The sequence below is a fragment of the Nicotiana attenuata genome, chromosome 2, assembly GCF_001879085.1.
Source record: "Nicotiana attenuata strain UT chromosome 2, NIATTr2, whole genome shotgun sequence".
Taxonomy (NCBI): Eukaryota; Viridiplantae; Streptophyta; class Magnoliopsida; order Solanales; family Solanaceae; genus Nicotiana; species Nicotiana attenuata.
In genome coordinates, this window is record NC_031990.1 from 37,474,805 (window position 1) to 37,485,497 (window position 10,693).

At 36.4% G+C, this 10,693-nt stretch overlaps 1 long non-coding RNA gene across 1 annotated transcript; it reads left to right on the plus strand.

Moving 5' to 3' along the window:
• Positions 8,161-9,847, plus strand: LOC109222931. The gene is made up of 2 exons (XR_002067480.1): positions 8,161-8,677; positions 9,544-9,847. It is a non-coding gene; the product is annotated as an uncharacterized LOC109222931 (long non-coding RNA).

Here is a 10,693-nt window from a genome sequence, read left to right on the forward strand (position 1 = left end):
CGGTGGTAGTTCCATTCGCTCCATCTAAAACCGGGACACAAACTCCCTTAACATATAGTCGTTCCTCTATTTTATCTTAAAGACGTCTGATTTCCTCGTTGCCACCTTTATGGCCCCGGCGTGTGCTTTTATTATGGCATCTGCTAACATAGCAAACGAATCGTTAGAGTTCGGGGGCAAGTTGTTGTACCAAATCATGGCCCCTTTTGACAAAGTTTCTCCAAAAATTTTCAACAATACTGACTTAATCTCATCATTATTCAGGTTGTTTCCTTTAATCCCGCAAGTATATGAGGTAATATGCTCATTAGGGTCAGTTGTCCTGTTATATTTGGGTATATTGGGCATGCAAAACTTTTTAGGAATGGGCATTGCAGCCACGCTTTAAGGGAATGGTTTTTGTAAGAACTTTTTGGAATCTAAACCCTTCAAGACCAAGGGTGCCCTTGGTATTTGATCAACACGGGAGTTATAAGTCTCCACCTTTTTGTCATTGTCCTCAATCTTCTTTTCCCCGGACTCGATCCTCTTGGTGATCTCTTCGAGCATCCTCATAATAGTGGGGTCAGTCCCCGAGCCATTTTCGTTTGATCTCTCTAGCACCGATTCATCACGTCGAGTGTTTTCTGATTCAGCTACACTCGGAGTTTTATTCTGACTTTAAAGTTGAGTGATGGCAATCTGTTGAGCTTGCACCATTTCGAATATCACTTGGATGCTGACTCCCCCATCTCCTATACCTTGTGTTCCTTGGCCCCCAGATCCGCATTCAAAGTAATGTGTGAACTAACACCAAGTGGTTCCACATTTGGCACTTCCCTAGGGTTTATCGGTGGCACACCGACCCCTACATTGTTATTTTTCCCATGAAATCCAAGACCTTCGTTGTCCTGAATAGGTGCGTTTTGCGAGTTTGACATGTTTAATCCCGAGAACAAAAAATCTTGACAAGAAACAAGTGTAAGTAACAATTAAATTTGATTTGTGATTTTAAAGATATGAGATTTAATTCAATACCAATTAATAATCAAGAAGTATAAAGTATAAATTAAAGAAATGAGTAAATCAAACCAGTATTATTAGGCTGTATTGACCTCGAGCCAAAGTGACCTCGAGATGGGTCAAGAACAATAAAGCAAGAATAATAAAGCTAGAGGACAATTCTGATGAACAATGAGTGAGAAAAGTAAGTGAGTATATTCTTTGACAATGATTAGATGATCTTTACAGATGATTGAGGTCCCCTTTATATAATAGGGGAGCCCTAAATAAGGTACATTTCTATTTACAGTAAAGAATCTTATTGGGACAGCTGTCTAACCGCCCAGTACACGGGTTCGTACAAATCTATTCCGGGATTTACGACATGATTTTGGGGACGCGGCAGGAATCTTGCTCATTCTGTTACAAATCCATAACGGCATTATCTCGAGGCCTAGTCAGAGTCGAGCCCCGACGTTCCTCGAACACTTAATTCTTCGAGCCTTGTATTCTGTCATCGAGCTTAAGCCTGGTTCATCGAGCTCGAACTCGATCCTTCCTGAATTTGGGCTTATGGCGATCCCTCGAGCCTAAGAAATTGGGCATACCTGATTTCGTGTAATGACCCATATTTAAATTAGGGTATGTTGGTCTTTCAACATAAAAAAAAACTACAGAAAAAGAAAAACAGAAAAAACAAAATAAGAATCTTGTGGGCTGTGACCCATATAGTAACCTTAGGGTTGGAGTGATATCCTTTTAATCACTACAAACTTCTGCCACATAAGTTATTGGAAGAAAGCAAAATGCTTTGGCTATTCAAATTAGTTCGATACTAAAAAGGAATTTTTCCATAAGTTAAGGGGAATATAAGGGTTAACTAGAAACCAAACAATTTCTTGGTTGCTACATACAAGAACGTAGATACAAATCTTAAAAGCTTGGTTATGGTATTTGCGCAGCCACGAATGTAAAGCTACGTGAAAGGAACAAATAATTTGTTTGGCATCCGGAAAGGAGAGAACGCAGCAGTAAATCCATGTTGTTCCAGGTCATTATAACGCCACGTTGAGGAACTAAATAGCTTTATTACTAGGGTCAAGGGTTCAGTTTCAAGAAAACCTATCAAGTTACCTAACTGACGAAGAATGTAGATTTTCATGTGCCACGAATGAATTGTTTGACCATCGTTTGGCTTTATTGGAGCATATGTTTGGAAGGAAAGGAAATATTGAGATTGATTGAAGAAAGTCGTACAGATGGCTCGAGGCGACGAGTTTGGAATTTCGACACGAGTACTGTGAGTAGTAATGTTACTACAATTTGTGTTTACATAACCTGCATGGTTTATATATGATTTTGAAAATAAATGTGTTACCGATGCTTTGAAATTGCATGTGGGACAAGTCTTTTACTTGATATGGTACCGAACATTTTGCTTGAGATGCTTACTAGTTAATATAAACGTTTTTACCGTTACTAGATATGTTTTACCGTTACTTGAGATGTTACAGTTATTTGAATTATTCTCACTGCTACTAGACATGTTATACTGTTACTTGAGACATGATTACCGTTACCGAAATAAAATTACAAGACTTTATAAGAAACGATATGCCCTTTATAATTTCGAAAATGCTTTTGTACGAGTACTTACTATTTACAAGAAAGAGTATAAATGGGAGGAGACTTTGAAGGATCCCGTAGCTTGGGTTCGTTAGACCTGGTGCACCTTGTATTTACAGATAACCGATTATAGTTATAGCCCTCGCTAGTGGGAAGGTAGAACTAGCATACAATTAGAGTTTTCCCTCGAGTAGGGACCTACAGTTATATTTGACTCCGTTTACGAAGGGGTCCATATAGTGATACAGATTACATGATCCTTCCTTGAAAACCTCCCAATCATAAAGATTTGATATGACACAGTGCATACCGAGTCTATTACTGAATTGTTAAATTGATTTCTATTACAGAAAACACATGATGAGACTGATTATTATTACTGTTGTTTTTTTTTTGAAAGGGCATTTTATTTCTATGATAGTTCCTAATTATTAGTATACATGCATGTTTTCTGACTTGTCCCCAATTAAAAACGGTTGTGGTTAAGTGTTATTACTCACTGAGCTAGCGACTCACTCCCCGCTATTTTTTTTTTCAGAGACAACAGTTGAAGGGCGAGAATTTCGTTAGTCAGACGCACAAGTTGATAGTTTCTGGTGAGCCCCGCATTTGTTCGCATGGGCGGAGATTTATTTATTATTATGGTCTTTTCTTTGAACTCTTAGAGTCGCTCCATAGTCAAATTTTTAGTGTCTTGAGTATTCTTCGTTATTATAGATTTATGTTGAGTATCGCTCATTCTTATCAAATTTGGAGATAAAGTAGTATTTCTAATTGTTGGTGGGTGGACTATTAAAGGTAGATATTTATTTTGATTAATTGATAAGGTCATTGTCATTTGAATTGCTATTAGGATGTTTGGGTGTTGATCTGAGACAGGGAAAATTTTGGGATACTCCAAAAACAAGGGAAACTCTGTCCGATTTTCTGTAAAATACCGATGAGGCATACTTGGGGGCACTTGCTCCTAGGTACCGGTTATGATCCTAAATTGGGTCGTGACAAAGTTGGTATCAGAGCCTAGGTTATTCTTGTGACTAATGGAGCACACTTCGGTAGTAGAATCTCAATTATGGTTATGTAGCCGGCCATTCCCATAATCGTGATTCCGCGAGGGCGTGATAGGATGTGTCTTGGCTTTCTTTCTTATTCCTCCGTACGTGTGTGGCGATTAGGGTCAGATAACTGAATCTATCATTACTTACCCTATTCGTGTACGGCTCGGACCAATTACCCTATAATAGAATTTGGCTAGAGGTTCAAACTTCAAAGACGTCAAATTTCGCCAATGGACATGCAGCCATCTCCAAGCAAAGAAACACTACATAAGTAGTATACAAGACCAGTGAAAGGTTCATTGTGCCGTATGAGGTGCTTTCTGGTAAGATGTGTAATAGGGTTCATTTCGAAAATTTATACTAGTCCACTACTACAACGATAGAGGAGTGCTATCACAAAAAGAAAGAGATCTTTGTGGATATAATAGATAAACATGAGAAGAATGAGCAACAGAATAGGGGCTCTAAATTCCTCATGCACCTAAAAGATTATGGGGAACAACAAAATATTCTTAATAAAGTTCCTAAAGTTGAAACTACTAAGTTTACTATTTCTGATAGTTCAAAGGATCCTTAAATGTTTTAGTAGAATACTTACCACGTTATAAGCTATAGCATGTTTCATGAAGAGGTCTATGGAACATGCAACTTTTAGACTAGAGAACATAGCGAATACATGAAATGCTACTGTACTCTTAGAGATGCCAACAAGAGCAACACAACTAATTTGGGAATAAATTTCACTAAAGTGTTTATGAGTCACTTCCTTCTTGACAATTTGTGACGTGAACTTGCCTGCTACATCATTTAAGAAATTGATTTAGACGTTGGGTATACTTACATATAATACCAAACTTTCTCGGCTGGATACGCAAGCAACGTCTTAAGTTTAGAGGCTTGTTGAAAGGTTGGTTAATTATTTAAACGAGGTAGTAACTACATATATGAAGACTTAAACCTATTCTGTAGCAGTTGCACTTACTAGAAAGAATGAAAAGTTGGACGTGATAGGCGTGCAAGAACTCACATAAGAAGATCGAGATTAGAATATTTTTTAGTATGGATTTTAATATGAGGCGAAGATTTAAAAATCAAGAACGTTTTGAGATATTAAGAGATCCTTTCGAGTTGCCACTTCTGTGAAAAATCTATAGTAGTTAATCATGTGTTTAAAACTTTTAAGATTCAAGTTAAGAGAAGGAAACCCTAGCTAACCAAGTTGTACTTGATATGGTTGACTCTAACGTACATATGGATATGGATTAACTATCTTCTTACCACGCTACCCTCGATTATTATGGAAAGACTATTAGGTTGGTGGACTTTAAAAATCTAGTTTTGTCCAAAAAGAGGATTATAGGTTTTAGCGATGAGCAAATCATATATTTTGAAGACTTAACGGTTATAGAAGAAAGGTTGTTTGGGTATCATAGATACGGTAAGGGGCACAAGAGAAGAAATACTTAGTTTGAGAAAAAAAAAGGGAGTATCATAATGAGAGATTCTCTAATGTATTCCTAACGATTTACTATGACTACCTCCAATATGAGAAATAGATTGAACTGACGCCTGACACGCAAACTGTATCATATGGCACCAACAGAGTTGAGAGAGCTAATTGAATAATTGAGAGACCTACTGGATACAAGTTTTATCATACCGAGTGTTGCACCGTAGGGTACACCAATATTGTTTGTGAAAAAAAAGGGGATAAATCTTTAAGAATGTGGGCCAACTACAGATAATTAAATAGGATAAGAATACACAACAAATATCCCATGTCTTGTATAGATAATTTGTTTGATCAGTTACAAGGAGCCATTGACCTTTAGTCTGGTTATCATCGGCTTAGAATAAGAAAGGAAGATATTTCGATATTGCTTCTGTACTCGGTACAAACATTATGAGTTATCTGTGATTTCGTTTAGATTGGCCAATGCTCAAATTGCATTGATGTGTATAATGAATATGGTGTTCAAAGTTGCTTTTGGAGCAAAGAAAAATTCATAGTTTTTACTTACTATATTCTCGTACCCAGGAAGAGCACGAGAATTATTTGAAAAATATGTCAAACATGCTGCAGGAAAATCAATTTTTTTCCAAGTTCTTCAATTAGCTGGACTCGATGGTATTCATAGGACACATGGTATCTAAGAATGAAAAATATGGCAGATTCTAAGAAGATAGAAACAATTCATAAATGGCCGAGATCCATTTCCCCTACAGATGTTACTTTTGGCTTGACAAGCTAATATAGGCATTTGTGTAGGATTTCTCTAGAATAGCACTATCACTCACCAAGTTAACATAGAAAATCGCTAAATTTTAGTGGATGGAGAAATGTACAACGAGAAAGCATGTTTGACAACCACACTAATATTAGCCTTATTCCAATTGGCTTTAGAGGATTCATGATGTTCTGTGATACATCGAAGGTAGGATTAGGATATTTTCTAAAGCAGAATGGTCGTGTGATAGCTTATGCTTCAAGGAAATTGAAGAAGCCCAAGTCGTATTATAACATTCATAATTTGGAGATGGTCATAGTGGTATTTCCTTTTAAGATTTGGAGACACTATTTGTACGAAGAAACCTATGAGTTTTATACATAGCACAAGAGCCTGAAGTACATTTAAAACCAACAGAGATAAATATTTAGCAATGTTGATGGAGGGAACTACTGAAGATATAATTGTACTGTTCGGAAAGATAAATATTATAACTTATGCAAAAAAAATTATGGGTGATTTGACGCATTTAGCTCCTGTAAAGATACTTCTGGACAAAGATATGCATAGTCTAGAATGTACACGTATTAGATTCAATGTAAAAAAAAAAATCAAAGACATTATTGGCTATTGGTCAAGCCCGATGTAGATGTATAAAGGCTAGCCAATACGAGGATGAGCGATTTTTTAATTATCGAGATTAGTTTCTAGGTGATAAAACAAAGGATATGATTGTTAATAGTGAGGGTATTCTCTGACTAAGTAATTAATTATGTATAGCAAACATATGGGTTGAGACAAGCTATCCGTGATGGAGCTCAAACTCTAGATACAATGTATATCTCAGGTCTATAAGATGCACCATGACTATAAAAAAAATTGATTGGTTGGAAAAGAAAGAAGGGAAAAAAATTTTCGTTAACTTTGTTTCTAACTATTTGACATGTCAGTATGTTAAGGCAAGAACTTGGACTCACAAGCCCTCTAAAATAACTCAAGATTCTTAAGTGGAAATACAATAGAACAATACATATATGACTAAATTACTCAAACCATTTGAGGTATAATTATATCTGGGAATATTGTAAATTGACTTACCAAGTAGGCACATTTCTTGCTAGTCAAAACCTCTTATAGTGAGGTAAAATATGCATAGATATACATGAACAGAAGATTATCTGACTCAATAGAGCTCTATTGTCCATCAGCTATAATAAAGGATCGCATTCACTTCACGATTTGAAAACCTTTTCAAGAAATGTTGGGTACACGAGTAGATCTTAGTACTAGTTTTATCGCACGGAAACGCAAAGTCCGAATGTGCTTTACAGATCTTGGAGGATATGTTGAGAGATTGTATTCTTGAGTTTGGAGGTAGTTGGGACGCTTATCTACCTTTAGCTGAATTCGCTTACAACAATAGCTTCCAATCCGCATCGTACGAAGCATATATGGTAGGAGATGTCGTTCTCCTATCGGAGGGTTTGAAGCTGGTGAGACTAACTTATTGGGACCCGACTTAGTACAAGAAGCTATTGACAAGGTCCAACTTATCAGACCGTGATTGCTCACAGTTTAATGCAGACAAAAATCTTATGCAGATAAGAGAAGAAGAGACTTAATGTTCACAATTGGAGACAGAGTGTTCATACATGTATCTCCTATGAAGGGCGTGATGCGATTCGGAAAAAGAGGTAAGTTGAGCCCGAGGTTTATAGGTCAGTATGAAATACATGACAGAGTGGGAGCCGTGGCATATCATTTGGAACTTCCTCCTTAGTTATCTTATATTCACGCAGTGTTTCATGTCTCCATGTTAAAAAATGTATATCAGACTCCTCTCAAGTGCTTGAAGCACCTACTATACCACTCGATGAGAAGTTGTCTTACGAGGGGGAGCCGATGGCTATTGTCGATAGACATGTGAGGAAGTTACAGTCAAAAGAAATTGTGGTTGTTGAAGTCTCGTGGAGAAATCATACCATTGAAGAAGCTACTTGGGAAGTGGAAGATGATATACGAGTCAAGTATCCTCATTTATTTCGGTCTACAGGTACATACTAGAGTAAATTCGGGGACCGAATTTCATAAGGTGGGTAGGATGTAATGACCCATATTTAAATTAGGGTATGTTGGTCTTTTAACATAAAAAAAACTACAGAAAAAGAAAAAAAGAAAAAAACAAAATAAGAATCTTGTGGGCCGTGACCCATATAGTAACGTTAGGGTTGGAGTGATATCCTTTTAATCACTACAAACTTCTGCCACATAAGTTATTGGAAGAAAGCAAAATGCTTTGGCTATTCAAATTAGTTCGAAACTAGAAAGGAATTTTTCCATATGTTAAGGGGAATATAAGGGTTAACTAGAAACCAAACAATTTCTTGGTTGCTACATACAAGAACGTAGAAACAAATCTTAAAAGCTTGGTTATGGTATTTGCGCAGCCACGAATGTAAAGCTACGTGAAAGGAACAAATAATTTGTTTGGCATCCGGAAAGGAGAGAACGCAGCAGCAAATCCATGTTGTTCCAGGTCATATAACGCCACGTTGAGGAACTAAATAGCTTTATTACTAGGGTCAAGGGTTCAGTTTCAAGAAAACCTATCAAGTTACCTAACTGACGAAGAATGTAGATTTTCATGTGCCAAGAATGAATTGTTTGACCATCCTTTGGCTTTGTTGGAGCATATGTTTGGAATGAAAGGAAATATTGAGATTGATCGAAGAAAGTGGTACAGATGGCTCGAGGCGGCGAGTTTGGAATTTCGACACGAGTACTGTGAGTAGTAATCTTACCACAATTTGTATTTACATAACCTGCATGGTTTATATATGATTTTAAAAATAAATGTGTTACCGATGCTTTTAAATTGCATGTGGGACAACTCTTTTACTTGATATGGTACCGAATATTTTGCTTGAGATGCTTACTAGTTAATATAAACGTTTTTGCCGTTACTAGATATATTTTACCATTACTTGAGATGTTACAGTTATTTGAATTATTCTCACTGTTACTAGACATGTTATACTGTTACTTGAGATATGATTACCGTTACCGAAATAAAATTACAAGATTTGATAAGAAACGATATGCTCTTTATTATTTCGAAAATGCTTTTGTACGAGTACTTACTGTTTACAAGAAAGAGTATAAATGGGAGGAGACTTTGAAGGATTCCGTAGCTAACGGCGGGTTCGTTAGATCTGGTGCACCTTGTATTTCAAGATTACCGATTACAGTTATAGCCCTCGCTAGTGGGAAGGTAGAACTAGCATACATTTACAGTTTTTCCTCGAGTAGGGACCTACAGTTATATTTGGCTCCTTTTACGAAGGGGTCCATACAGTGATACAGATTACATGATCCTTCCTTGAAAACCTCCCAATCATAAAGATTTGATATGACACAGTGCTTACCGAGTCTATTACAGAATTGTTAAATTGATTTCTATTACAGGAAACACATGATGAGACTGATTATTATTACTATTTTTTTTTTGAAAGGGCATTTTATTTCTATGATAGTTCCTAATTATTAGTATACAGGCATGTTTTCTGACTTGTCCCCAATTAAAAACGGTTGTGGTTAAGTGTTATTACTCACTGAGCTAGGGGCTCACTCCCCACTATTTTTTTTTTCAGAGACAACAGTTGAAGGGCGAGGATTTCGTTAGTCAGACGCACAAGTTGATAGTTTCTGGTGAGCCCGGCATTTGTTCGCGTGGGCGGAGATTTATTTATTATTATGGTCTTTTCTTTGAACTCTTAGAGTCGCTCCATAGTCAAATTTTTAGTGTCTTGAGTATTCTTCGTTATTATAGATTTTTGTTGAGTATCGCTCATTCTTATCAAATTTGGAGATAAAATAGTATTTCTAGTTGTTGGTGGGTGGACTATTAAAGGTAGATATTTAAATGATTAATTGATAAGGTCATTGTCATTTGAATTGCTATTAGGATGTTTGGGTGCTGATCTGAGACCGGAAAAATTTTGGGATAGTCCAAAAATAGGGGAAACTCTGTCCGATTTTTTGTAAAATACCGATGAGGCTTACTTGGGGGCACTTGCTCCTAGGTGCCGGTCATGATCCTAACTTGGGTTGCGACATTTCGACCGTATACAACGTCATTGATTCTTTCTCTATATGACAAAGTTACCCTACGATCTAATGGTCCACAACGTCATGAAAGCAATTCCTTAATTTCATGACCACACCTTTACTTTTTTGTTTCGCTACCTTTAATTAGAAAAGAAAACAGAAACACAACACAACGTAACCTCTTTTTTTTAAATAAAAAACTATATAAAGAAACAAGAAGTAAACGAGAAACCACTGGATAATTAGCTTTATAGCTGTAGCACCTATATTATATTATAATGTTGTGTTTAGTCTATGGAACGCTTTGTTAGTAATGAGATAGCAGCTTTTGTTCTAGAAAGTATTCAATAAAAAATATCAATACAAGCATATTATTTAAGCAAAATCTAATGAGTTCGGTCGAAACATAATTGGGCTTCTACCTCCGCCATTGTTGGGTGAAGATTGTAGATTTATCTTGCAAGGTGCTTGCACCATTCGACCAAGAGGGTTTCTGTATTCTCTATAGTGTACAAAGAATTGTTTAATTTTATTTCTAATTGAAATTTGAACCTGACAAAAATGATGCATAAAATTAAAACTAAGATAAAATTATCGTTTAGAATTATAGAATGCAAAATGGACGTATTCATAGTTTTAGTTTGCCAAATTCAAAATTCAGAAAATATTGTGGACACAAATTAATTAAGGTGC